Source organism: Gracilinanus agilis, chromosome 1, assembly GCF_016433145.1.
Source record: "Gracilinanus agilis isolate LMUSP501 chromosome 1, AgileGrace, whole genome shotgun sequence".
NCBI classification, from domain to species: Eukaryota; Metazoa; Chordata; class Mammalia; order Didelphimorphia; family Didelphidae; genus Gracilinanus; species Gracilinanus agilis.
Window position 1 is genome coordinate 607,739,716 of NC_058130.1, and position 26,634 is coordinate 607,766,349.

The 26,634-nt window shown below is 37.6% G+C and overlaps 1 pseudogene; it reads right to left on the minus strand.

Moving 5' to 3' along the window:
• Positions 1-26,634, minus strand: part of LOC123254670 — a 47,459-nt pseudogene that overhangs the window by 4,560 nt on the left and 16,265 nt on the right.

Below are 26,634 nucleotides of genomic sequence, written 5' to 3' on the forward strand. Positions count from 1 at the left end.
TTCCTGAAGTAATAAGGGCTGTCTGTTACACATACTATTCAGAGAAAAGTTGGCAATGGTGGTAGTCACACTCCCCATTTTAACAGCTAAATGACTGCATCCTCTTTGGTTAGCTTATAAATGAAAATCTATCAACTCTTTGATGATGATGATGAGAACTCCAAACAACACCTTTCCTTAAATAATACCTAAAGTGTATCAGTGGAACCCTTTCCAGCAGGAGTTCACTGGGGAGAACTGATCTCCTCCTGGGGCCCAATCAACTTCACTTTCCACACTAGTTCAGCTAATTGGACAAGGAGCAANGGGAATCCTTGATTCAAGTTCCTTGTGACTCTGAAGTGATTCTCCATTCATAATTAAAGGCCTGATTTGACCCTTGGGAAGAGAGAAGAGTGTTTTTAAACAGTGATCAAATCACTGACATTGTTAGTAGACAAAGAGAAAATTCCTCTCTCATTTCTGTACAATCTCTCTCTCTCTCTCTCTCTCTCTCTCTCTCTCTCTCTCTCTCTCTCTCCTTTCTGCATATATAAAATATATATATTTAAATTCATTTATTTAATAAAATTTATTCTCAGATTTCTCAGCCCCTTACTCCTCTCCCTGCTCTATAGAAGAGATTACCTGACAATAAGATATGTATATATAGATTGAATATTTTTGTGTTTATATTTTTCAATTGGTTCTCTGGTAGTTGACATTCACAAGTTATTCTTCAAATACTAATTCTATAGCTGTATATAATGTTCTCTTGGTTCTATTCATTTCATTTTTCATTACTTCATGTTGGTCTTTCCAAATTTTTAAAAAACCAACCTGCTCATTGTTTCTAATAGCACAGTAGAATTACATCATAATCACAAACCACAATTTGTGCAGCTATTTTCCAATTAATGGACATCCCCTCAATTTCCAGTTCTTTGGCACCACAGAGAGAGCTGCTATAAATATCTTGGAATGGATAGATTCTTTTCCTTTTTCTTTTATCTCCTTGGGAAACAGATCCAGCAATGTTATTGCTGGGTCTAATATATAGTTTTATAATATAATATAAATTTATATTAAATATAAATTTATATGTAAATATATTCAATATTAATTTATACTATAAAGTTTTATAACTCTCTGGGTGTAATTCCAAATTGCTCTCCAATTGGTTTAGTTTGCAGTTCCACCAGTAGTGTATTAGTGTCCCTATTTTTCTATATACCTTCCAACATTTGATGTTATGCCCTTTTATCATTTTAGTCAATATGATATTTGTGAGATGAGATCCCAGAATTATTTTGATTTGCATTTCTCTAATTGGTAGTGATTTGGAGTATTTTTAAATATACCTTTTATAATGAACAAAATTATCTAGAGACTGTATATATTAAATTTAGGTTAATTTATTAATTGGTTGCCCAAGATTTCTAACTAGCCAATGGATTCCCTTACAGTCCAAAAGAAGGTTATAGAACTCAAGTGTGGCAGAAAGCAGGGCCTGAAAGACAGACATAAGCACAAGCAACTAAGCAGCTAGGCTGTGCCAGCAAAGAGAACTGAACTTTCTAGATATGCCAATATATTTCCCCCTGTGATATCATCACTCAGTCCCTCCCTGAGATATATCTCTGATTGGAAAATGGGCCAGCAAGAAGTGGCCTCAGAGATCTCAACACTTTAGCACAGAAAGAGGCAAGTTTTAGGAGCACATCAACACACCCTTTCCTCCTCTCCACTTGGCCTTCCAAAAGGACTGTCTAGTGCACTCCTCCCAACATGGCAGCTAGAAATAGCTGGTTGCTTATAGATAACAAAGAGCAGGTCTCCAACCTGCCTATAACAAAAGTTAGTCCAGTGATGTGTCCTTAACCCTGTGTCCTTAACAAAGACAAAAGACCTTAGACAAAAGAAAGGAGGACCCAAACCAGTTTCATAGCGTGGGGAAGAAACCGTTTGCACCTTTAAAATCAAAATATTTCAACCTGCTCCCTAAAGGCAGGGCAAAGAGGAAAAATGATATATCCCAATTCAACATTAATTTTCCATACTACATATGGCATTGATTTCTTCATGCAGAAACTGTCCATATCTTTTGTCCACTTATCAATTGGGGGATGACTTTTATAAATTTGATAAGTTCTCTATATTTTAAATATGAAAAACTGTCTATAAATTTTTTCTTTCCTTCTAATTTCCTTTCTTTCTTTTGCTTTCCTTCTAATCTTAGCTATATTTGTTTTATTTGTACAGAAACCTTTTATTTTAATATAATCAAAATTATCCATTTTACATTTTTCAGTGCTCTCCGTCTCTTGTTTACTCATAACTTCCTCTCCTCTCTATAAATCTGAGAGGTAATACGTTTACTGTTCTTCTAATTTGCTTATGATGTCTCCCTTTATGTCTAGGTCATGTATCTAATTTGATCTTATCTTATTGAATAGTATAAGATATTGCTCTGTACTTAGTTTCTTCCAAACTACTTTCTAATTGTTCCAGCAATTTTTAGCAAATAGTGAGTTCTTATCCCCAAAACTTGGATCTATATTTTTGTTCGTTGTATGTTCTATTCTACGAATCTACCTTTTTGTTTCTTACCTAGCACAAGACAGTTTTGATAATTGCTGCTTTATAATACAGTTTAAAATCTGGTACTATTAGGACCCTTTCCCTTACATTTTTTTCATTAATTCACTTGATATTCTTGATCCTTTGTTCTTTGTTATTATCATATTATATTAATTATATATTATAAGTATTAATATTAAGTACATATTATTGTTATTTTCTCTAATTCAATAAAATAAATTATTGGTAATGTAATTAGGATGGTATTGAACAAGTAGACTATATTTAAGATAGGATTGTCATCAACAATTAATATTTCTCCAATTATTCAAATATGACTTTATTTGTATAAGAAATAAGGAGCTTGTTTTTGGCAGGCATACTCTCAGGCATTTTATTCTATCTGAGGTTATTTTAAATAGGATATCTGTATGTCTCTTTATAGGTTTTTGTCAGTGATATAAAAATGCTAATGATTCTGCATATGTATGAATATATATTTGTTTATTTGTTATATTAAAATTTGTAGGTATCTCCTTTCCTTTCTCCCCTCTTCACATTGGAAAAGGCATCATATGATAAAAAGATATATGTATATATAAAACTATATCTTGTTTGTTTCTGTTTACCAGTTCTTTCTCTGGAGGAGGACATGCAAAGGTTATTCTTCAGACAATATTTCTGTTGCTGTATATAATGTTCTCTTTGTTCTGCTCATTTTACTATTGATAATTTCATGTAGGTCTTTCTATGTTTTTTACAAAATTAACCTGCTCATCATTTCTTATGGTGTAATAGTATTCCAACACAATCATGTACCACAAATTATTTAGCCATCTCCAATTGAAGGGCATCCCCTCAATTTCCAGTTCTTTGCTACCACAAAGAGAAGGGCTATAAATATTTTGGAATGTGTGGATTCTTTAGCATTTTCCCTGCTCACCTTAGGAAATTGGTTTTGCTGGATCAAAGGGTACATACTGTTTTATAATTCTTTGGGCAGAATTCCAGATTACCTTCCAAAATAGTTGGATCAGGTCAGAGTCCCATCATATCAAAAATACAGACACTATAACTGCATAGGATTGCCTCAGTTGGGCATAACGCTTGCCTTGCACGTAGTCTGAGGGTAGAGTATGACCAGGACTGGTATAGGTAAGTATACAGTCTATGAGGCAACAGAATTTCAGAGATGGAAGGGACATTGATGACCATTTTGTCCAATCCATTCCAAAAAATTAATCCTTACCATAAAACCTCTAGAAAAGCGGTCATTTATTTTTTGCTGGAAGACTTCCACTGAGGGAAAGCCTATTACTTCCCTGGTCATCTCATCCTACTTTTACATAGTTATGGTGGTTCTTCCTTACACCTTTACATAGTTATGGTATTTTTTCCTTAATCTAAACTGTTTGCTGCTTTGCAATTTGTTCTCATTTTTCCTAGTTCTGTTCTCTTGGGCCCCAAAGTATAAGTTCAATTTCTCTTCTATATGACTATTTTTCAAGTACTTTAATTCAGCTATTATGTATGACCCTTATATCAGTGGTGTGTTGAAGCAAGCTTAAACCTGCTTTGGGGAGACTATTGTTAAATTTTATATGTAAGCACTTGAAAATCGCATACTACAGTATGTGGGTACATTTCCCCTTCTAAAAAGCCAGTTGTTAAATATTTACCAGCACTCTTCTTCCAATAACTCCATGACTATAACTGCCCTAAGTCTTCTCTTCTCCAGGCTAAACATCTTAAGCTCTTTTAAATGATTCAAGGCTTTTTACCATTTTAGTAATTATACCTCTTGATTATAAGCCCTTCCTAAAATGTGATTTTCACAATTGAATAGAATATTCTAGATATGTTCTGCCCAGATTATAATGCCTTTTCCTTCCATCTCCCTCTACCTCATGATCTTACATCAGTCATTAAACAACACTATCTTTCCTGGAAAGAACATATCAATTACACCATCACTGCATTTACCAACTCTGTGACTTCTCCGACCAAAACATCCTATTCTGGCCACAACTTACTTATAAGCTCTATGAGATCAGGAACTGTCTTGTTTTTTTTATATCTTCAGAAATTAGTACAATGGCTGGCACATATTAAACATTTGATAAATGTCATTCCTTCCTTCCTGTATTCTTTCCTTCCTTCCTTCCTGTATTCTTTCCTTCCTTCCTTCCTTCCTTCCTCCCTCCTTCTTCCCTTCCTCCTTCTTCCCTTCCTCCTCCCTCCCTCCCTTCCTTACTCCCTTCTTTCCTTCCTTCCGAAAGAAAAAAAAAAGAACTGGGCAAAGTAGTCTGAGCAGTTTGACTTTATTTGGTGGGCAAGGCAAACAAATCAGAGGTCTGCATATTCCCCAGTTGAATCTAAGATCCTGATCATTGATACTGACAGGTTTCTAAAGGCAAAAAGAGGAACTTACAGAGTTTGAGGGGGTAGAGGAAGACTCATAGAGGTCACTCTTGACCTAAGTAATAGGAACTTATACGTCATGGACAAGGTCGTGGGTTTTTGATCTGTGATTCTTTACAGGTCATTCTTGACATAGCACATCCCAATTTCCATTTCTGCAAAATCTTCAACATTCCCATAAGACTGTGTCAAGTCTTTTTGGTTTCAGAGACCATTTCAGGCCTTTCTGGTCTCCATGGCATCTGGATGACCTTCTGGTTTCTGTAACTTCTTACCTGAATTGGTTTGATATAAAGTACATTATAAAATAGGTTCACACACCTAGAATTAACATAGCAACTCACTTATGATTAATATGACAACACACACACATAAGATTATAATACAAGTACTATCCTGGGACCACATTCTTAACTGATTACATATACCGAGTCTTGCCTGGGACTTACTACAAATCACAGTTATAGGGTATCAAACTAAAGGGATTCTTAAGCTAATACAAATGAGAGTCTGCTTAATTAAATTTCCTTCTCACCCTTAGTTCCTTCCGTTCTTTCCTTCTCTTTCTTTTCATTGATGAAAACACTGGTCTTTGTTAGACACAATATCTCCTAAGCCCTATGACATAGACTCTGAGGCCCCACCATTTATAGGCTGGGCTAGTTTTTCTGAAAAAAATCAAGGAAGCTATCCTTTTGAAACATGATTGGTTCAGGGAGTTGGGGTCTGAGAAATGGGATTACTAAAGAGATGCAAAGGCACTAGAAGACACAAAGTGATTTGCTGGGTTTGGAGTATGATTTCTTCAAAAATGCAGGAGATGTATGCAAAGTAATTTTAGGTAAAGAAAGAAGGGAAAGATCCAGCAGGCTGTGGCATTCCTGGTATTAATCCAGCAGCAAAACTTCCCACAGATGTTATTCTTGAGGATTTTATGCTTTTTAAAAAAAATTAATTTAAAGTCCTCCCTGGCTGCTGCTTGAAGGGTCATTGATGCCCATAAATTTATGGGAATAGCTAAAGATGAAGATACCAAATATTGCTAAGTTAGGAGGCTTCTAGACCATTATAAATTATTTGATTAATATTTCATGTTCATATCTAAACTTAGAACAGTTTAGCTATAAAAAGTCACAAAGTTAGCAAAGGCACTTCACAGTTTTATTTCGATGACAAGCAGCATAGGACCTTGTCATCCTGTAGCTCTCATCCCAGGCTGTTAGCTAATTCAAAGCCAAGAAACATTCTTATCAATTTGTGTGTGTGTGCTCCTCTCAGCAAATCAAATAAACATAAAACATTGAGGTAAAAGCAGGCAGACATAGTATAATTCCTAGCAACACAAACACAGCAATTGGATAGAAAGCTGAGAGAGGAAGAATATTTTACCAGTTGTAAAGAATGCCTGTGTTTATGCCCTCTGCTTTAATCTTTTCTATATCTATTGAAATGTCACCAATAGGGCAGCTAGATGGCTCAGTGGATTGAGAGCCAGGCCTAGAGACAGGAGGTCCTAGGTTCAAATTTGGCCTCAGACACATCCTAGCTGTGTAACCCTGGGCAAGTTACTTAACCCCCATTGCCTAACCCTGTAACAAATAAAAAAATTAATATAGAAGGATATATATAAAAGATATTAGGGTTTAAAAAATTTTAAAAAATGAAATGTCACCAATATGCCTTAAAAACATTAAGTTAAATTTTATTGTGTAACATTTAATACTGTACAGGTTATTTAAATATAATACATTCATAACCTACATAGCAAAACCATAATATATTCCTTAAATAGGTTAGCTGCTAAATGCTTTTCTATTCCCCTAAATAGCTATCTACCCGCACTGATCTTTGTTCCCAATTCCCCCTGTCCCTGAGCTATCTCCCACTGCTTGTTTTCTATAACGGGAAGACCTAAGAAACCCAAGAAAATAAATGCTAAAAAGTGCCCTGGCAAGGTTTGAGAGATAGTCCTAGAGCCTACCTATTGGGAAATATGCATATGATTTACCAAGAAGGTAAATGGAGCTGCAGTCATGTGGCACAGGACTATTTTATTCCTTTCCTTATATTTCTTCCTCTTTGTTCTCTTGATTTCATTCTTTACTCAAATCAATAAACATCTATTGAGTGACAGGGATGTATGGAGGAATTTTATAGTAACAGGGCATATGAAATAGTTATGGGATACATCCAAGGATATTCCAAAACTGGCTTAGAAAGCCAGTTGTTAAATTGTCAGTGTAGGCATTTACAATTCAGAAAAGAGCAAAGGCATATCAGAGACTGATTTACTAATTTGTTGATTGACCATAGTGGGCAAGAAATGATGCCAGTTAAGTGTAAAAGTGTGTCTTGCAAACATTTCTTTTCCTAGAAAGCTGGTTGTTAAACATCAATTTGCATACATCTGGATGCATACAAATATACACTAAAGTGGAGAGATAGACATCTGCCTAGGGTTCAGGCTTCCCCTATTGGGCCATTTCCCCAAAAAGGCCAAATATAATAACTATGACCATAATGACTACCTACCAGAAGTAGAATAAAATTTCTTTCATCCTACCAACTTTCTTTTATTGCTTAATAGTGTGGTAGAAAGAGGGTCACTTTGGGGATTAAGAGACCAGAATCAAAATCCCATCTCTGACACTTACCAGCTGGGTGACTTCAGGCAAATTACTTTTTACCTCTCTGAATCTCAGTGTGCCTCTCTGTCTTGTTTGGATCTGTGACTCCATCGATTTCTCATTGGCAAAATGGAAGCAAATTTACTTTCATTCCCTGTCTCACAGGGTTGCAAGAAAAGCGTTCTGTATAACCTTTAAAAATCAAAGAAATGGGAATTGTTGGTTGCATCAAGCAATGCAGTTCTCTTCCTTAAAAATCCCCTTCTCAGACTGACTTCCTGCCTCTATCTTTATGCCTACACCACACATCTGAAGTAACCTCTTTTTTCAGTTGCTGTTATTGAGTTATTTCAGTTGTGTCTGACTCTGTGACCCAATTTGGGATTTTCTTGGCAAAGATACTGGAGTGGTTTGCCACTTCCTTCTCTATCTCATTTTATAGATGAGGAAACAGAGGCAAGCAGGGTTAAGTGACTTGCCAAGTTCACATGGGTAGCAAGTGTCTGAGGTCAGATTTGAACTAGGGGCTTCCCAACTCCAGGCTCAGCTCTCCATCCACTGTGCCACTAGCAATTCTCAGTAGCCTTTGTCAAAAGAAAGGGCTGTCCAAGAGCCAGGCAGCTTCCTTTCTCTTTACTAAAGTCTTGCTGAGTTGAGTGGCTGCTAAGGAGGGATGAGGGGGAACTAGACCTAAAGCATTTCCTCATCCTGGAATGTTGCTGGGATATTGAAGCTGGAGTTACTGACCAGGCAGGTACTTAGGCACGAATAAAGGGATCGAGGCTGTAGTTAGTTACACTCTACTAAATGAAATCCCTGAAAACCATTCTGGATGACCATATTCATAAATGCCCAGCCACACTGATACTGATTTAACTTCTACATGCCCATACAACAAGCCACTACTTGTACATATGGCTGCTTTCCTTGCACCATCTGGGAGCTCTTGAACCATCATTTTAAACATGAAGAAATGTAGACCTGGAGAGTCAAAATTATTTTTTGAAGGTTACACAAGAAGTGTCAGCAGAACTGAAATATGAAGTTGGGTCATAAAAGTGTAGGCTAAAGGCTGGGAGGGACCTTAACGTTTCTTTAGTCTGATCCCTTATCTTACAGATTCATGAACTGAAGCTCAGTAATTTGTTAAATGATTTGCCCAAGGTCACAAAGATGGTAAGGGACAGGGCCAGGATATTAACCCAGATATTGTGATCCCAAAGTTTATTTTTTTTCCTTTGCACTTCAGCTGCCTCCTCCCACATCTCAAACTCAACACCCACAGACATCTTAAATTTAACTTCTCCAAAACTGAATTAATTATCTTTCCCCACTCCAAGACATCTCCTATTCCTAAATTCCCCTTTTCCTTTGAGGTTACCACCATTCTTCCAGTCACCCAGGCTTAAAACCTTAAAAGCCTTCTCACTCCCGCATTCTCCATATAGAATCTATTGCCAATCTTGTTAATAATAAAAAAAAGGATCTTTATCTTAGAATTGATACTAAGACAGAAGAGCAATAAGGAGTAGGCAGTGGGAGTTAAGTGACTTGCCCAGAGTCATGCAGCTAGGAGGTATCTGAGGTCAAATTTGAACCCAGATCCTCCTAAGTCTATCTACTATGCTACCCAGCTGCCCTCAAATCCTGTTGATTTTTACCAAGTCTCTCTCAAATATGTCCCTTTCTCAGCACTAAAACACCACACCCTAGTGCAGGCTCCAATCATTTCATGCCTGAATTATTGCAATTGTCTTTTATGGATGTGCCTGACTCAAGTCCCCTCATTCCAGGCTATTCTACACTCAACTTTCAAAGTAATTTCCCTAACGTACTGCTCTATGTCACTTCTATATACAAGAAACTTCAGTTGCTCCTTATTGCCTCTAGGATCAAATGAAAAATCTGTTTGGTATTCAAAGCCCCTCTCTTATACTCTGCCTCATATCTCTGCAATCTAGTGTCACTCTTCTCCTTGCAGTTCCTTCAGTAAGACACATTTCACCTTCTGAATAAGGGCATTTCCTTTGGCTATCTCCCATCCCTGGAGTAGTCTCCCTCTTCATCTCTGCCTGCTGGCTTCCTTTAAATCTCAACTAAAATCCCATGACCATGGAAAAATGACAGCCTCTCTGAGTCTCAGGTTCTCTCCTCTGTAAAAGAAATGGGTTGGGTTCAGTGATTCCCAAAGTGGGTGCTACTGCCCCCTGGTGGGTGCTGCAGTGATCCAGAGAAGTGGTGATGGCCACAGGTGCATTTATCTTTCCTATTAATTGCTATTAAAATTAAAAAAAATTAATTTCCAGAGGGCTGAGTAATATTTTTTCTGGATTGGGAACCACTGTAGAGACCATCCAATGGTCTCTACAATCCCTTCCATGTGTAAATCTTTGATACTATGATCTTTGGGATCAGGAGCCACATCTTAGTGATACTTGTTTGTCTATGACAACACTCAATGTAATGCTTTCCAACGGGGAGGTTTAATAAATGGTTATGGAATGAATGTTAAGTGAAACTTTAGAACCCAGAACTTCTCAATAACTTCCTAGGGGAGTTTCTGTATTATTTTTGTATTATTTTTGTTTGCTTCTTCGCTTTTGGAATCAGAGCTAATTGTAAAGGTTCTCAACCCAGGAGACAAGGAAACCTAGATAAAGATTTAGCCTTGTGATTGAATCATTGAGATTAGACAATTATATATCTACAAAATAGATGTTTTTTCTTCCTAGATGTCTTGAGACAAAAATGCCCCAGTTTGGTGTTTTTAGAGGAGTTTCACATTTTCAGGCCATTAAGGGACCCATTTGGCTCAGTAAGTGACTGGCAGTAAGTATCAGAGTCTGGGAAGGATGACTATTTCTGAGAACTGAGCAATTACATTAGGAATCCAAGCCAGGCTCAATTTTGCCTCAATTATTTGAATATTACAAAGGAAATCTTTTGTTTTGGCCTGAACTATCTAAGATCATTGAGGCAGTTCTCTGTTTTGCTAGCCTTTACAAAAATTTCCAATTTCAATGCAAAAGGGCACAGGGACATGTTTACAGAAGAACTGGAAATAAAAAAGACATTCCAGCTGCCGAGAGCTTTTCATTAATGACTTGGGAGCTAATAAAAATAGTTAACATATAAATAATGGTTTTTAAAGTTTGGCAAAGAACTTTTACACAATTAGTCAACAGCGTTCATGAAGCTTCTACATACTCTGCTAGGCACTGTGCTAAGTTTGGGGATGCAAAGAAAGGCAAAAGACAATCCTGCTATGAAGGAATTTACAGTCTAATGGGGGAGACAATAAGCAAAAAAAAGCAAGACACAAAAAGGATGAACTGGGGTTGATTGCAGAGGAAAGGTGCCAGCATAAAGGAGAGCTAGGAAGGGCTTTTTTTTCAAATATATCATCTCATTTGAGTTGATCCTCACAACAATCCAGATAAGGTAGGGACTATTACAATGTCTATTACGAGAAATTGAGGCAGACAGAGGTTAAGTGACTTGCTTAGGGTCACATATCAGTGAGGGTAACAGGCTGGATTTGAACCCAAGTTTTCTGACTTCAAATCCATTGCTTTTTCTACTTTTCCATACTGCCTCTCTACAAGGGAAGGCTTTTATTATTATTTTCCTTTTTTGAAGAGGGGGCACTGGAGAAGGCAGAAGGGAGTAATACTACTTTTTTTTTTTAGGCAAACAGAGTTATGTGACTTACCCAGGTCACACAGCTAGTAAGTGTTCAAGGCCATATTTGAACTCAGGAAGAGGAATCTTCCTGACTCCAGGCCTGGTATTCTATTGATTGTACCATCTAGCTGCCCCCATTAATACTTTTTTAAAAGGAAGAAAGAAAGTAGAGTCATTGAATCATTTTTTAAAGGTTTCTTTTTCCAGAATAAAATATCACAGAATCTCAGAGCTGGAAGGAACATCTTAGGTCATCTTGGCTAATTTTGAATTATAATTCTCTCTAAAAATCCTCAAACAAGTAGTTATCCAGTCTCCACTTAATGTCTTTCAGGGATAGGCAATCCTCTGCCTCTGAAGATATTCTATCATACTTTTTAGACACTTATAACTGTTAGGAAACTTTCCCATCTATACAGTTGAAATCTGCCTCTGTGTAATATCCACATGTTGCTTCAAGTTCTTCCCTCTGGGGCCAAGTATATATAAATCCATAATTAGAATTCCTCTTCCATATATATTGTGGTGGTTGTTCAATTGTTTCAGTCATGCCCAACAGTTTGTGACCCCATTTGTAGTTTTCTTGGCAAAGGTACTATAGTGGTTTGCCATTTCCTTCTCTAGTTCATTTTATAGATGAGGAAACTGAGGCAGAGTTAAATGGCTTTTCCAGGAACACATAGCTAGTAAATGTGGGAGGCCAGATTTGAACTCAGAAAGATGAGCCTTTCAAATACTTGAAGATGTCTATGTCTCCTCCTCCCATCTTTCCCCCTCTATTTTCCAGGGTAAATGATCTTAGTTATTTCTGTTTTTCAAAAAATCTTATCTTCTGTCTTAGAATTGATATCGGTCCTAAGGCAGAAGAGTGGTAAGGGCTAGGCAACTAGGGTTAAGTGCCTTGTGTAGGGTCACATAGGTAGGAAGTGTCTGAGGCCAGATTTGAACTCAGTAATCTGAGTCTTTGTGACTCCAGGTTGAGAATTCTATCCACTGGGCTTTCTTGCTGCCCTTTAGTTCTTTCTACTGAACCTCAACCTCAGCACAGTCTTTAGTCTTTTCAGCATCCTGGACACCTTCCTCCAGTTTACAATGTTCTTACTCAAATATGATGCCCAGGACAAACCCAAGATTTGAGATGAGGTCTGACCAGGGCAAAGTATAGAGTATATTTTCAGCTTACAAAAAAAAAAAAAAGTCCATGCCTTCATTTCAAGATTCCTCTATAGTAGAATTGTTTTTTGAACTTTGGGTAGAATTTAATTCTCATAAAGTGAACTTCCATGACCCTTTGAAAGACATTTTCTGGGAGCCAAAGGGAATATTGTCTTTATCTCTAGAGAAATGTTTTTATGTACATGTAGTACTTTCTTCTCTCTTTTTGCCCTTAGATTCAGTGTAAGTGAAAGAAACTTGGCCAGGCTAAAGGCTTTTAGAAATGAAAGAATGCTATGTTCCACACCTAAGAACGTACAACTGGGAAAATATAATTAAACATGCCATAGCAGAGATTACATGTACCAGCCACAGATTGACTCTAGAATTTTTAGCTAACCAACACTTATAACATAAACAGATATGATTGCACTCTGTGAATATGAGCTGGACCTACCTGTCCTACTTATTTTGGGTTCATAGCTCAATAGTATATGCTAAAAATATTTTAATTTAATATTTAATTAATTAAAGACTGACTTTAGTTTCAGTTGGATAAAATCGCTTTTTCCCTAATGTTAAAGTTTTATTATAATATTAAATTAAAATAATATTAATAATAAAATATAAAAATGATATTGTTCAGGTATCTGTAACCTAAATTAGAAGTAAAATCAGTAAGCTTATATACACCATCACTAGGACAATCAACCTTTAAGCATTTATTAACTACCTATTATATGCCAAATTGGGCAGTTAGGTGAGGCAGAGGATAATTCACTGGGCCTGGAATCAAAAAGTCTTATCTTCCTGACTTCATATCTGATCTCAGATACTTACTAGCTGTGTGACCCTGAGCAAGTCATTTAACTCTATTTGCCATAATTTGCTCATCTGTAAAAAGACCTGAAGAAGGAAATGGACAACCACTCCAGTGTCTTTGCCAAGAAAACCCCAGATGGAGCCATGAAGAGTTGGACACAACTGGAAAAAATGACTGAACAAAAATGTACCAGGAATTGCACTAAATAGTAGGGATTCAAAAAAAGTCTCTATCTTCAAAGAAGTTACAATCCAATAAACACTAGTGGTAGGTTCCAATAAGATCTTAAATTCTGCTAACTTTCTTTGGATGTATTAGAATCACTTTATTTATTTTAAACTCTGGATACTAAGTATAGATCCCAAGACAGAAGAATGGTAAGGGGTAGGCATTGGCAATTAAGTGCCTTGCCCAGGTCACAGAGCTAGGAAATGTCTGAGGTCAAATTTGAACCCAGGATCGATCTCCTGTCTCTACACCTGGCTTTCAATCCACTGAACCACCTACCTACCTGCCCCCTGATGCTTTATTCTGAATATGTCAAGTAAGTAGGCTATTTACCAGTGGAGTAATATAGGAAAATGTCCCTTATATTAACTGGGCATCCTTAATTATGGACCTCCCCCTTTTACACTCCACACCCAACACAGACTGTCAACCCAAGATATAATTTGGGCCAGGAAGGAAATTTCTCTAAAAATGGGCACAGGACCTGCATAATTAGCCAAGCCCATTCACTGATGACTTTTGTTCTGTGCTCATTGAACCTTTGCAAAAAAAATACCATGAGAAGCACTTTCCCCTAATCTTAAAGTTTTCTCATTATATAATTACTTCATTTTTCTTCAGTCTAAGTTTTGACTCTTGTTTGGAAATGTGTGATGAGCTTAATGTATCAACACAGAAGACCATTTTGGTGGAAGAGAGCATATGGGACCAGGAAATGGGATGTTTGTTTGCCAAGGTAAGTAAGGGAAGGAAGCAGAATGAATGGGGTTGGTTCTTTTCAGAAATTTAAATAAGAAAATGGTTTAATCTGCATAGAAATTGTATTTTATGGGAGACTTTGAAAGGTGGGGGAGAGGGAAAGAGAAAAAAGAGAGAAGGAAGGAGAAAAGAGTAGAGAGGAGGAAGAGAGAAAGGAGGGAGTGAGATGGATACAGAGAAGGGAGAGAGATGAGAATGAGTCAGAGAGATAGCAGAGAGAGGAAGGAGAAAGATGGAGACAGAGGAGGAAGACAGAAAGGAGGGTGAGAGATGGAGGCAGGTGGGAGAGAGAAGGGAAAAAGATGGAGACAGGAGGAAGAAAGATATAAACAGAGGAGAGAGAAGGGAGAGAGATGAGAATGAGATGGAGACAGTCAGGGAGAGAAAAGGAGGAGGGAGAAAGATGGAGTCAGAGGAGGAAGACAGAAAGGAATGAGAACAATGAAGAGAAGGGGATAAAAGAAAGAAAGGAGGGAGATTGAAAGAGAGGGGTGGGGAAGTAGAGGGAGGGAGATTGAAGAAAGGCAGTGGTTGGAGCAAAAAGAGACAGAGATAGAGATATTGAGTGAAGGACTGAATAGTAACACCTGAGATTTTTGTGAGACTGGGTAACAGTTATGGGGGTTGATTTAGGGACTCATCGTGCTTCTGCTCTGCTGGTCTTCCATTTAGGGATGGCAGTCAGAGGAATGAAGATGTCTGTTTCCTGTTTATTGTCTCCGTCTATTGTCTCAGCCCATTTTCTTATGCTAGAGCTAGATTGGTTGCCAAATGTAGTAATTAAAAATTTGGTACAAAAATAATAATAGTTTAAAAAGAGTTTGTGGTCATCATATATAAAATTAACTTCTGTTGTGTGGAGATGCAAAGCATGGAATCCCCATGCTTTGCATCTCCACACAACACTTCTTAAGTCAAAAAGTTGTTAGTAGCTCTTAATAATTTAATTTAATTTAATATAAATATTAAAGGAGGGAAATGTATGAGGGAAGTAGAAAATATTTCCTATCCCACATGGAAGTCTGGTAGCCTCTTCAAGAAGAGTCTCACCAGCATAAGCCTCTTCCTTTAACTCGAGTCACAACACTGAATCTATGCAGCACAGGATGCTTTTTCAATCTGACTCACTAGAGCTGAATGTATTGCAGAAAAAGCCTCCTCTTTAACCAAATTCCTCCTAAAATGCTTCTTCAGGAGTCCTTGGGCTGGCTTTTTATAAGCAGTTTCTCAATGTCATTTCCTGTCTCTCCCACTTCACAACCTCCCAATTTGCCTAGCACTGCCCACCAGGGCAGTGCTTGTGGCCTCTTAGGGCATGAACTTTCTTTGCTAGTGACTTACTAAGTGTTAAGTAGGGGTACTTTTAGCTTTTGATTGATTAACTTAAAACAGACAAAGGGAATAAAAATTACCTTTCACAACTATAATAAAAGATGTCCTGGATCTTTGTGGAGAATGTCTCCTCCTAACTCTTTCTGAGCTATTACCACTCTCTAAAAGCATCACTGAGTCATGATTTCTTCCTAACAATGTTTCCTTGTTTCTTGGAATTGCATATAACAATACAAACAAAACTGACACACTTAATATACAAATTATTCCTACAAATTTAAAGAAAGGAAGCCTGGTATAATGGATAGGGCTGGCTAACTTCTCTGAGTCAGGATGATCTAGGCTTACCCCCTGACCCTAACACATACTGAAAGTTTGACCCTGGACAAGATACCTAATCTCTCAGTGCCCCAAGATACTACCTAAATATATAAATTACAAGACAAATAATGAACAGCAAGGGTAAAGGAAATGCCTTACCATAAGCTCCAATAAAATCACAATTTCAGTAAAAACCAAAAAAACCTCAGAATCACAGAGCCTGGAAAGGGTGTAGAATGAGAAAGAAACCTAGGTCATAGTTTCCCTTCTACTACCAATAATAATAATAATAATAATAATATTAAACAAAAAAACACCATTTGTATAGCATGAAGCAGGCTGGTATAGATGGAATGTTAAGACTTTGGTTAGCTGGCATATATATATGTGTATATATACACATATATAAAATTTGCAAAGTATTATCCTTGCAATATTTGAGTCTCACAACAACCCTAGGAAGTAGGTGTTATTATTATCTCATTTTACAGAGGAGAAAATTGAGGTAGACAGTGATTAAGTGACTTGTGTAAGGTCACATAATAAATAAATGTCTGAGGCTGAGTTTGAACTCCAGTCTTCCTGAACTCTAAGTCCCAAAGCTAGATCTACTTACTGTACCATTTTGCTGCCTCTGTGAAGAGGGACAAATGCTTAACTATGCTTATTTGTTACAATAGCTTTACTTTCTTTCTCTTTTCAGCCCTCTCTACCACCTCTATCTATACTTATAATTGGTAGCAAACCTTTGTCAATTCTACCTCCATTGCAGCTCTCATATCTATCTATCCTTATTGATATATCCTAGTAACTATCCTAGACTAGACTCTTAGACTGCTTGGACTGCTCACTTGGACTGCTCACTTGGACTGCTATAATAACTTCTTAAATTGTATATTTCTTTTTTCCTGGCTCTCCACTGTTGAATCCTTCACACAGTTGCCACATCAATCTTCTGACTGTCGTTCTCTTGTTCAAAACCATGCTTATCTCTCTGTTGTCTATAGAATAAAATATGAACTCCTTAGTCCAGTATGGAAGGCAATTCACAATTTGACTTCAACCTGTCTTTCTGAACTTAATTCCCACCATGCCTTATTATGCATTCCAGACAAATTGGGCAATTAGTTTTTTGCCTGCTTTTTCTTTTCTTGTACATCCTCACGTCTATGGAATTGAGAAAAGCTAGACTCTTTGTACAGAATGTTTTCTTTCCTCATTTCTGCCTAATTAATGCCTCTCTTTATTAAGGGGCAGTGGATAGAGTGGCTGAACCCAGAGTCATGAAAACCTAAATTCAAATTCAGCCTCGAATACTTGCTAGCTCCAATATGGAGTTGCACATTTCCTATGGGGTCTCCCATATCACGGATTTTCTTTCTAAAAACTATTCTTTAGTCCATGGCTACATATTCTATACTAAGTGTAGGTTGACCAACTGGAAACTAGCTAAATTTACAAACACAATAAGGAAAAAATATTCAGCAACAAATTTTCTTTGTCTAAAACTATAAAACATGGGTTCATTTTGTTGCAAAAATTTCACATTTAAAGGATGGTAAAAATTGAGACAAATTCATTTTTACAGATACTGTTTGGGGGGAATGGTCATTGAGGGAAGATGTCCTAAAAACCTTCAAATCAAATAACCAAATTATGAATTCTATTCCTAAACTTAAGTATCTAATTGTAAATGCCATTAGAGTAAAAGAATGGTTACATCTAAAGCTACGTGCCAGTGGTTCCTAAATCACTTAATATGCTATACCCTAAAACAGAAACTCAGATTTTTGAAAAAATATATTACAGAGCTAGCCATTCCATGTGTCACTTCATAGTGTACATAGTTTTTATAGTATAGTCAGCAACATTTTTGTTCAAGTTTCTTAAAGTATTTTGAGGATATGTTTAAATTCCCTTTTGTTATTGATACTCGCTTCCATGTTTGGCAATCTGGGAGAGAGAGCATTAGCAACTGGGAGAGAGGAAATAAAGAAAGACTTCATACATGACCTACATATTCAAAGAAGAAAACATTTCTGCAAAATGGAGGTCAAGAGGCTGAGAACAGAGGAGAGAAAGGCTATGGTAAAACAAACACATAAACTTCCGAATCATCAGTCAGTCAACAAGAATTTATTAAATGCCTACTCTGTGCCAATAATAATAGTTAACATTTATATAGTGTTACAATGTGTCCGGCATTGTGCTAAGCATTTTACAAAATTTATCATCTCATTTGATCCTCACAACAATCCTGGGAAATAGTGCTATTATTATGCCCATTTTACAGATGAGGAAAATGAGGCAAACAGGGATTTAAGTAATTTGCCCAGGTTCACATAGCTAATAAGTATCTGAGGTCAGATTTGAACTCAGATCTTCCTGACTCCAGGCCAACATTCTGTCTGGTATAGTGTATCAAGCACCAGCATTCTGTAGCTCTCTCTTTCAGCCTCCCTCCTTTCTTTCTTCTATACCCATTTCTCTCCATCTCTCTCCTTCCTTTCTATCTTCCTCCTCTCTCTCCATCTTTCTCCCTCCTTCTTCTCTCCCCCATCTCGTTCCATCTCGCTCTCATCTCTTTCCCTTCTCTCTTCCTCCTCTGTCTTCATTTTATTACTACCAAGCCCCAGCATTCTGTAACATCCAGCTGCCTGGCACTGTGCTAGGTGCTGTGGGTGGAAATGCAAAGAATGAAACAATTCCCAATTGCACAGAGCTTACTTTCTGTTGGGTGAGACAAGAAGCATATTTGTATATACAGAAAAAACATTAGGAGAATAAAAATGAAAACAAGGTAGATAACTATTAAGTAGCCTGGGAGAAAGAGCATTAGCCAAGGTTGGGAGAGGGTGGGGAATGGGAGATGCCAGCAAATAAGGAAAGGCTTCCCATCGAAGGTGGTGTGAGAGCTTTGTATTCAAAAGGGATATTGTGTAAGGTGGAGGTTAGAAGAGTGTTAATTCAAGGCATGGCAGACTGCTGGTACCAAAGTATGGAGAGTGGAGATGGATTATCATATATGAAGAAGACAGAGATCAATCTGGCTGGATTGCAGAGTGTAGAGAGTCAAATACAATGAGGCTGGAAAGATGCACTGTCCAAAGCTGCAGAGGGCTGTAAAAACTAAACAGAAGAGTTTAGATTTTCTTCTAGAGACAATCGGGAAGCTACTGGAATTTATCAAGTAGCAGACTGAGAGATCTTATGAAAATCACTATGGCAGCAATGTGTAGGATAGACTGGAGAGACATGAAGTGATGTCTAATGTCTAATTTTAAATGTTTTCATGCTAGAGAGAATTAGGTCTACAGCTCCATATCAATGGTTCCCAAATTCTTTGAAATAATTGAAATTAAGACAGAATCAAACCCTGACATAGGTATTATATTCTATAGAGACATATGCTAAGAAATTTCTTTTCCACAAGAGATTGTGTCTTATTCTATAAGGACATGTTTTCTGTAACCACTCCGTATAGTATCTGTCATTTCTACAATATAAAGCTTTCAACATTTTTGTTCTTGTTTCTTTATTCAAAGTACCAGTGCATGTAAGACACACATACCTGGATTCCTATTGAGAGTCACCCAGAAATGCTCATCAAGATTGTAGGTGTTCTTTAGACCACTCACGTAAATCAATGACTAATAGGTCTTGGGGAACAAAATTGACAAACTCCCTTGTGAGGGCGACATAAACAGAGCCAAAGTAATGGTCAGATTGTGGGGAGGTGGGGCTTTTAATGTCTGGGGTTGGTTAATAAAAAATATGACTGGACCTGCATGTTCTCCATGACAATATTTAGTGTTCCTCAAATCACATACTTAGAAGTGGCACTCCTGAGGTGATATTTTTCCCTTTAAATCTTTTAAAATGCTGGATTATTTCCCTGCTAGTCTTCAAAGAAAATCTTGCCTACAAGTGTTAATTACTTCTATTGAACCTCAGAGGTTACAAAGTCTCTCATATGGTTCAATTTAGCCTACATTCTGGATATTCCAGTATAATGTATTTCATCTTTGAGGCAAGGAAAAATTGGGGAAACAGTTCAGAACTGTTCCCTTCTACCTAAAACTCAAGGGCTGCCTTCTTATCTACATGAACTTAACAGTAAACATTCTTGGGTATGTAAACCTCCCTGAAGAACCTCTGAAAGGTTTTGAAATTTTTGTGTATAACTGTTATGGAGGCCAAAGGAAACCCAACTTTTTCGGACAGACATTTTGTTATAGAGTGATTCTTGAATCAGTTGCTGGCTGAAATTGTCACATTGACTGAAGTTCTTAGTACACTTTTGTTAAAATGAAAAGTCTCTCCTTTTATGATGTGTCCACAGGCTTCTGCTAATTCAACAGCATTTGAGGTACTGCTCTCTGAACCCATTTTTTCACCAGCTATTTAGGATTGTTAAGAAAGCACAAAAATGAGAGTTATAACAAGAGCCAGGACAAAAAGCCATTGCTTCCATGATGCCATCCTTCATAATAAGGAAACAAATAATGATGCAATGCTTCGTTTTGAGAGGATCCAAGCTAACTGTTTTTTTTGTTTTGTTTTGTTTTGTTTTTAATATTTTTAAACCCTTAACTTCTGTGTAGTAGTTCCTTGGTGGAAGAGTGGTAAGGGTAGGCAATGGGGGTCAAGTGACTTGCCCAAGGTCACACAGCTGGGAAGTGTCTGAGGCCAGATTTGAACCTAAGACCTCCCGTCTCTAGGCCTGGCTCTCAATCCACTGAGCTACCCAGCTGCCCCCCAAGCTAACCGTTTTACTTACTTTGGGCCATAATCTAAAATGGTCCTCTTGGCAAAAGCATTTTGGGAACTTTTTCTACTGATGTACTTCCTACCTCCTTTGTCTGTTTTTCCATTTTCCAATATCTTCCTGTCTTTCCACCTCTCTGATAAACCTTAGAAGGAAGCCTGCTTGTTTATTGGGGGTTTCACTTAGCCTTTTGCTAACCTGTTACATCATCTAAGCTGCCTATCACAGGTAGATTCAAGGATGGACCAAAGCTTCTCCACATTCCAGTGCTGACATAAAATTACTTGTGTGAAACGTGATTATTTTAAAAGTCACATACTGTACACTTCAGCTAGCTTTCTCTCCCTGTCGGAGGCTGGTAACTGTGTCAGCAACCCACTGTTTCCTGTTAATGGTGTTCAGTTGTCCTCAGGGTTTGTTTGCTTAAACAGCAGCCCTGCCAAGTTAGCAGCATTGGTCCTAAATATCAGAACATTGCCTGGACAGTCATTTCATGAATACACATTTACTACTCAAAAAGAAAATCACTTAACCCTTTATTTCCTCCTAAAGCCTCATTTATCATGTTAGGTCATTATGCTATAAGGCACTGAATATTACTATCAAGCCCCATTTTTCCTAGGGCTTTCTTGACTCATTTGCAGTATGGGTATGGAAATTGAGTGCACTACACTGACTCCATTTCATGACTCAATTCTAGATCTAGCTCAGTCCCCTTTCCATTCGATTATAGGTCTAGTCCAAGTTCTATCTCGTGAGAACACTTGATTCAATTGTGGAAATTGTAAAAAAACGGTATTGCATTTTTTGAACCTAGTTCTGCATGGCTGGGAAGCTGGACCACCTCTACTTGTTCCTTAGAGACCCTTTACTAAGGACCTACATAATGATGGCCAGAAACCCAGTAAGATCTGCAAATTGCAAAGAGTTTTCTCACAATTAAACATCTCATTATATGTCTTATCCGAAAATATATGTCTTATCTGAAACTTTGTCCCATATGAATCAGTTACTATTTCTTTGTTCCTTTTCATTAAATATAAGACACTTAGGGGTGGGGATTGGGACACCTCTTCTTTGATTAATTTAGAGAATTGCTAATCCCCTCCCAAATCAGAAAGCCTCTAATCTCGTCTCCACTTCATGATCAGGTTACCTAATGTATCTTGGTTTATACCTTGTTATTTTCTTTTAATGCAAAAAAAAGTCTGACTCCTCCTGTATTCAGGGTCCCTTGCTAAGCCAAAGAAGCTGGGTCTCCATTTGTTGTTCACTTGGCATGCAAAAGTTGGTATGCTTGAAAGCTCAAACCTTTGTTTCCTTAGTTATTTCAGATTTCACTCATCATCGTTTTTAGTGAAGCCAGCCAGTCTGAGAAAGGATTATGACCTCCTGGATGGCCTCTTTATTTCAGATTTCACCCATCACAGCAATGTTAGTTGTTTTAAAAGCTGTTGTGTTTCACTTACCCCTAATTCATGACAGGGTAACAATATCAACTTTGGAGGATATGATGTTTATCTTGTTTTACAGAGAAACTTTACATGAAGTTTATCTTATCTTACAGATAATTACCAAAAATGTATAGCCGCGTTTATAGAACAGAATGTACATTGAATGGGGCAGTAGGTTACAGAAGAAAAAGGAAAGAATTCAGAATTGCTATGTGTGGAGATCCCTACGTGAGGGATTCCATGGAGCTTCATTAGGGCATTTCTCTTCTTTCAGAGTTTTGCTGAGGTCCTAGAATTTAAACCAGTGCCCTGAGATTGGGACAAATTGTTCTTCCTCAGTCAACACTTGGATGATGAGGGTAAGTATTTGTAAGGACTATCCCCCCAAGTAGTCACTTTTAGTCAAAAATCTGGGAGCTCTCCTTTACTTGCCACTTGGTAGAAAGCCAGAATCCCAAATGAGTGAAAGCTAAACTAAAAACAGTATTTATGATTGATTTCTATTTCCCTATGGGCAAAAAATTGCTGAGAAAAGAACTAGTAAAACAAATATTTGTGTCCCCATCTTTGCCAAGAGGCAAAAAGAGACATATGTCATTATTAAAACTCCAAGTTGCTCTTAAGAATAGAGAGCCTATGTTGTTTAGAATTCTTTTCTCACTACACCCCATTCTATATTTAGAAAAAGGAACTTATGACAAATAGTGGATCCATTAAGGGTTTTAGGACAGGGTCATTGCTCTGTGTGTAAACATTCATGCACACATTTCATACCTGTACATAGGCTAACTATGGCAGGGCAGGGGAAAGAAAATTGAGTCAATTATGCTATTCAACATATATGCAAACTAGTTCAGGCCTACAGTTCACTAATCTATCCCTATACCCCAAAATATTTTTGTCCCTAGTGGTTAGAATGCCAGATTTTGAGTCAGGAAGAACTGAGTTTAGATTTCCTGTCTAAATCCTTCCAGCTTGTCTAGTACTTACACATACGAGTTAGTTTATTTTTGAATACATTTGTATACACACACACACACACACACACACACACACACAAACACACATATCTTTCCTTATTTAGACATGTGAGTTCCTTGAGGACTACAACTGTCTTGATTAAATTTGTATCCATAATAGTTAGCACAGTGCCTAGCACAGTTTAATGCCTAATAAATATTTTTCTTATTCAAAGATATTTTATTTTTCCCATTACATGTATTAACAATTTTCAACATGCTTTTCCAAAATTATAAAATTCAAATTGTCTCTCTTCCTCCCTTCCCTCCCTAATCTCTGGATTGGTAAACAATTTGATCTGGGTTATATATGTTTTATCATGAAAAACACACTTCCATATTGGTCATTGCTGTAAGAGAATACTTATATAAAACCACCCCCCCCAAATAAATCTGTAAATAAACTAATGTGAAAGATAGTATGTGCTGATATTCAGAGTCCAAAGGCTCTTTCTCTGATGGTTATGGAAACTTTTTTTTTCTCTCCTCTTTTTTTTTTTTGGGAGAAGTGATCTATATATTATTTAATGCCTCCTTAGATCAGTAACCTAAAACCCAGCTATATATCTTGTGCCAAGTCTATTGTTGATATAAATGAACATTCATTGTGTTGGAGTATTTAATTTATGTTACATTCAGGTTATGTTAAGATTAGATCCTGGGGAGTATCTTATCCTCTTGAGGGGGGATGGTGAAGTTATCCTAAAAGTCTGTAGAATAAGATCTTTTTAAAGTAATTTTAGGAAAAGATTTTGCCAACAACCTGGATCAGGATAGCAGATCTCCTGGGGAAGATGTTGTAAGGCCCATCATGATTCCAAGTGGACTATAAAGATAACAGCAATAGAGGATGTCCCCAGAAATCAAACACTACATCATGAGACTCTGAGTGAGCCTTTGGAGATAATGAACTGAATTGTGAGAGGATTGGGCCTTTTGTTCTTTTGTTCTTCCCAGGCACAATTATTTTATCCTGATTGTATAACCTGTGTACCAAAAAGGGGAATACTTCCTAATGGCTCCTTGTCAATGGACCTATCAATCATTTTTTAATATAAGAAAACCCAAATTGTAGTTAAACTCTCTATGAAATGTATATCTTTGTGCCCTTATGCATACTGGTGAGAAAATCCTGAGATGTATAGACCTCATATATGGAGTGATTAATCTCCCAAAGAATCAGAGGAAGGATTGTGTGAATTTAATATAAATTGTACCCACTTATTCCATTCAAAAATTCCTTACCAGCTCATGAGTATAATGGCAGGACAACAGCAAGTATTGTAACTAAAGTGCTGGGCGGCTGTGGAGTCCTGACTTACAGAGGGACTAGAGTCTCTGTGAGAGGGGTGCTATGTCTGCAAGTCAGGACTTGGGACTGGACTGGGGCCAAAGCCTGGCCAATCAGAGACACAGAAGGAATTACATCATTGGCCTTATAAGAAAGGCGACAGTGCAGTAACAAGCTCTTTCCCTCAGGACTCTTTTCTTTTCCTGGACAGGGACTGCTCTCTCATCTTGGCTCTCCCTTTTCTGGAGTATCTAATGCTCAGTAGGCATTGATCTCACTGGTCAACTCGACCAGCAGTTTACCATTGGGAAAGTGTGGAAGCAGTCAGGGCCATTCAAGCCTCAGCTGGGAGTTGGAGCAGAGGAAGCTTGGTGTGACTTGGTTGCTTTTTTAAGTTAGGGTAGTCAAGTGGTCTCTGTCTCTCTGTCTCTCTGTCTCTCTGTCTCTCTGTCTCTCTGTCTCTCTGTCTCTCTGTCTCTGTCTGTCTCTCTGTCTGTCTCTGTCTCTCTCTGTCTCTCTCTCTCTCTCTCTCTCTCTCTCTCTCTCTCTCTCCCCCTCCTCCTTTTCTTCCCTCCCTCCCTTTTTTTTAACCCTTTATCTTCCATCTTAGAGTCAACATTAAGTATTGGTTCTAAGACAAAAGAATGGTAAAGACTAGGCAATTGGGGTTCAGTGACTTGTCTAGGGTCACACAGCTAGGAAGTATCTGAGATCAAATTTGAACCCAGGACCTCCCATCTGTAGATCTGGCTCTATCCTCTGAGCCACTTAGCTGGTCTGAAGTCTTTTCTCTCAAATGGAAATATTTTCTAGCACCTAGGACACTGTGGGGGCATTTACTAAATGTCTTTTTAAAATATGGGTGAGCAAGCTGTGCCCACTGTGGGAAGATAACAGGATACCACAAAGCCAAGCTTGGTTGCTCATGAGTGCCCACAAAGTTATGATAATTAATTATAGCTTCTGAGCTGCCAACCAATATTCACTGAAGCCCAACTTTCACCAGGTTAGGCATCTGTGAAGGAAGACTAGATGACTGAAGGTTGCACAAATAGCTATATAGTATACAGGACAATTCTGAGGGATTTATGGAAAAGAACACTATCCACATTCAGAGTAAGAACTACAGGAGTGGAAACACAGGAGAAAAACAACTGCTTAAACACATGGGTTGATGTGGACATGATTGGGGATGTAGACTGGAAGCAACCACACCAATGCAACTATCAATAATATGGAAATAAGTCTTGATTGATGACACATACTAAAACCAGTGGAAATGCATGTGGGCTATAGGAGTGGGGTGGGGGTGGGTGAAGGGGAAAGTAAGAACTTGAATCATGTAACCATGGAAAATTTTTCTAATAAAAAATAAAAACAAAACAAAAAAAGGCTATCTAGTGATAAACAATGAGAAGTCTTATTTTTTACATGAGTGCAGAGAAATTCAGTGACTTACTTGTCTGAAGACACAGAAAAACAGGATTAGAAACCAGGAGTCCTTATTCCCAAGCCAATCCTCTTTCCAATGTATCGTGAGCCATTACTAAAAAGCCCAATGTTAGAAAACAATGAGACAGCTAGGTGACTCAGTAGATAGAGTGCTGGGCCTGGACAGTGGGCAGGTCACTTAACCCCTATTGCCTGGCACTCACTATCCTTCTGCCTTGGAATCAATACTTAGTATCAATTCTAAGACAGAAGGTTAAGAGTGTAAAGAAAACAATGCATATGTATTCTTAAGTGACTTGTAAAATTGTTTATTCTTAAACTGTGTCAGATGAAGGTATACTCTGGCCAGCCCTCAAACAGAATATTTTCTATAGGAAGAACTTGACCCTTGGAGGAGAAACTTCCCATTAAAAAATTCATATCGGAAAAATCATTCTTTAGGTGGTGTGCTGTCAGGAAATCAGCTATGAGTCTTTTTTCTATGTTTTGTTGAAGTGGAAATATGTACCTTGCAAAAAAGGGGAAACAGATTATGAATGGATTGGATATTTAAGAGTTTTAGTGTAGTCGTCAAGGAATTGAATAAATATCAATTCCTAATGAAAGAGACCCAAGTCAGGATGACTTTTATGGTGGTTTATTTACTATTTGGGAAGAGTGAAGGAAGGGAAAATGAGAGAGAGGTAGAGAGAGAGAGAGAGAGAGAGAGAGAGAGAGAGAGAGAGAGAGAGAGAGAGAGAG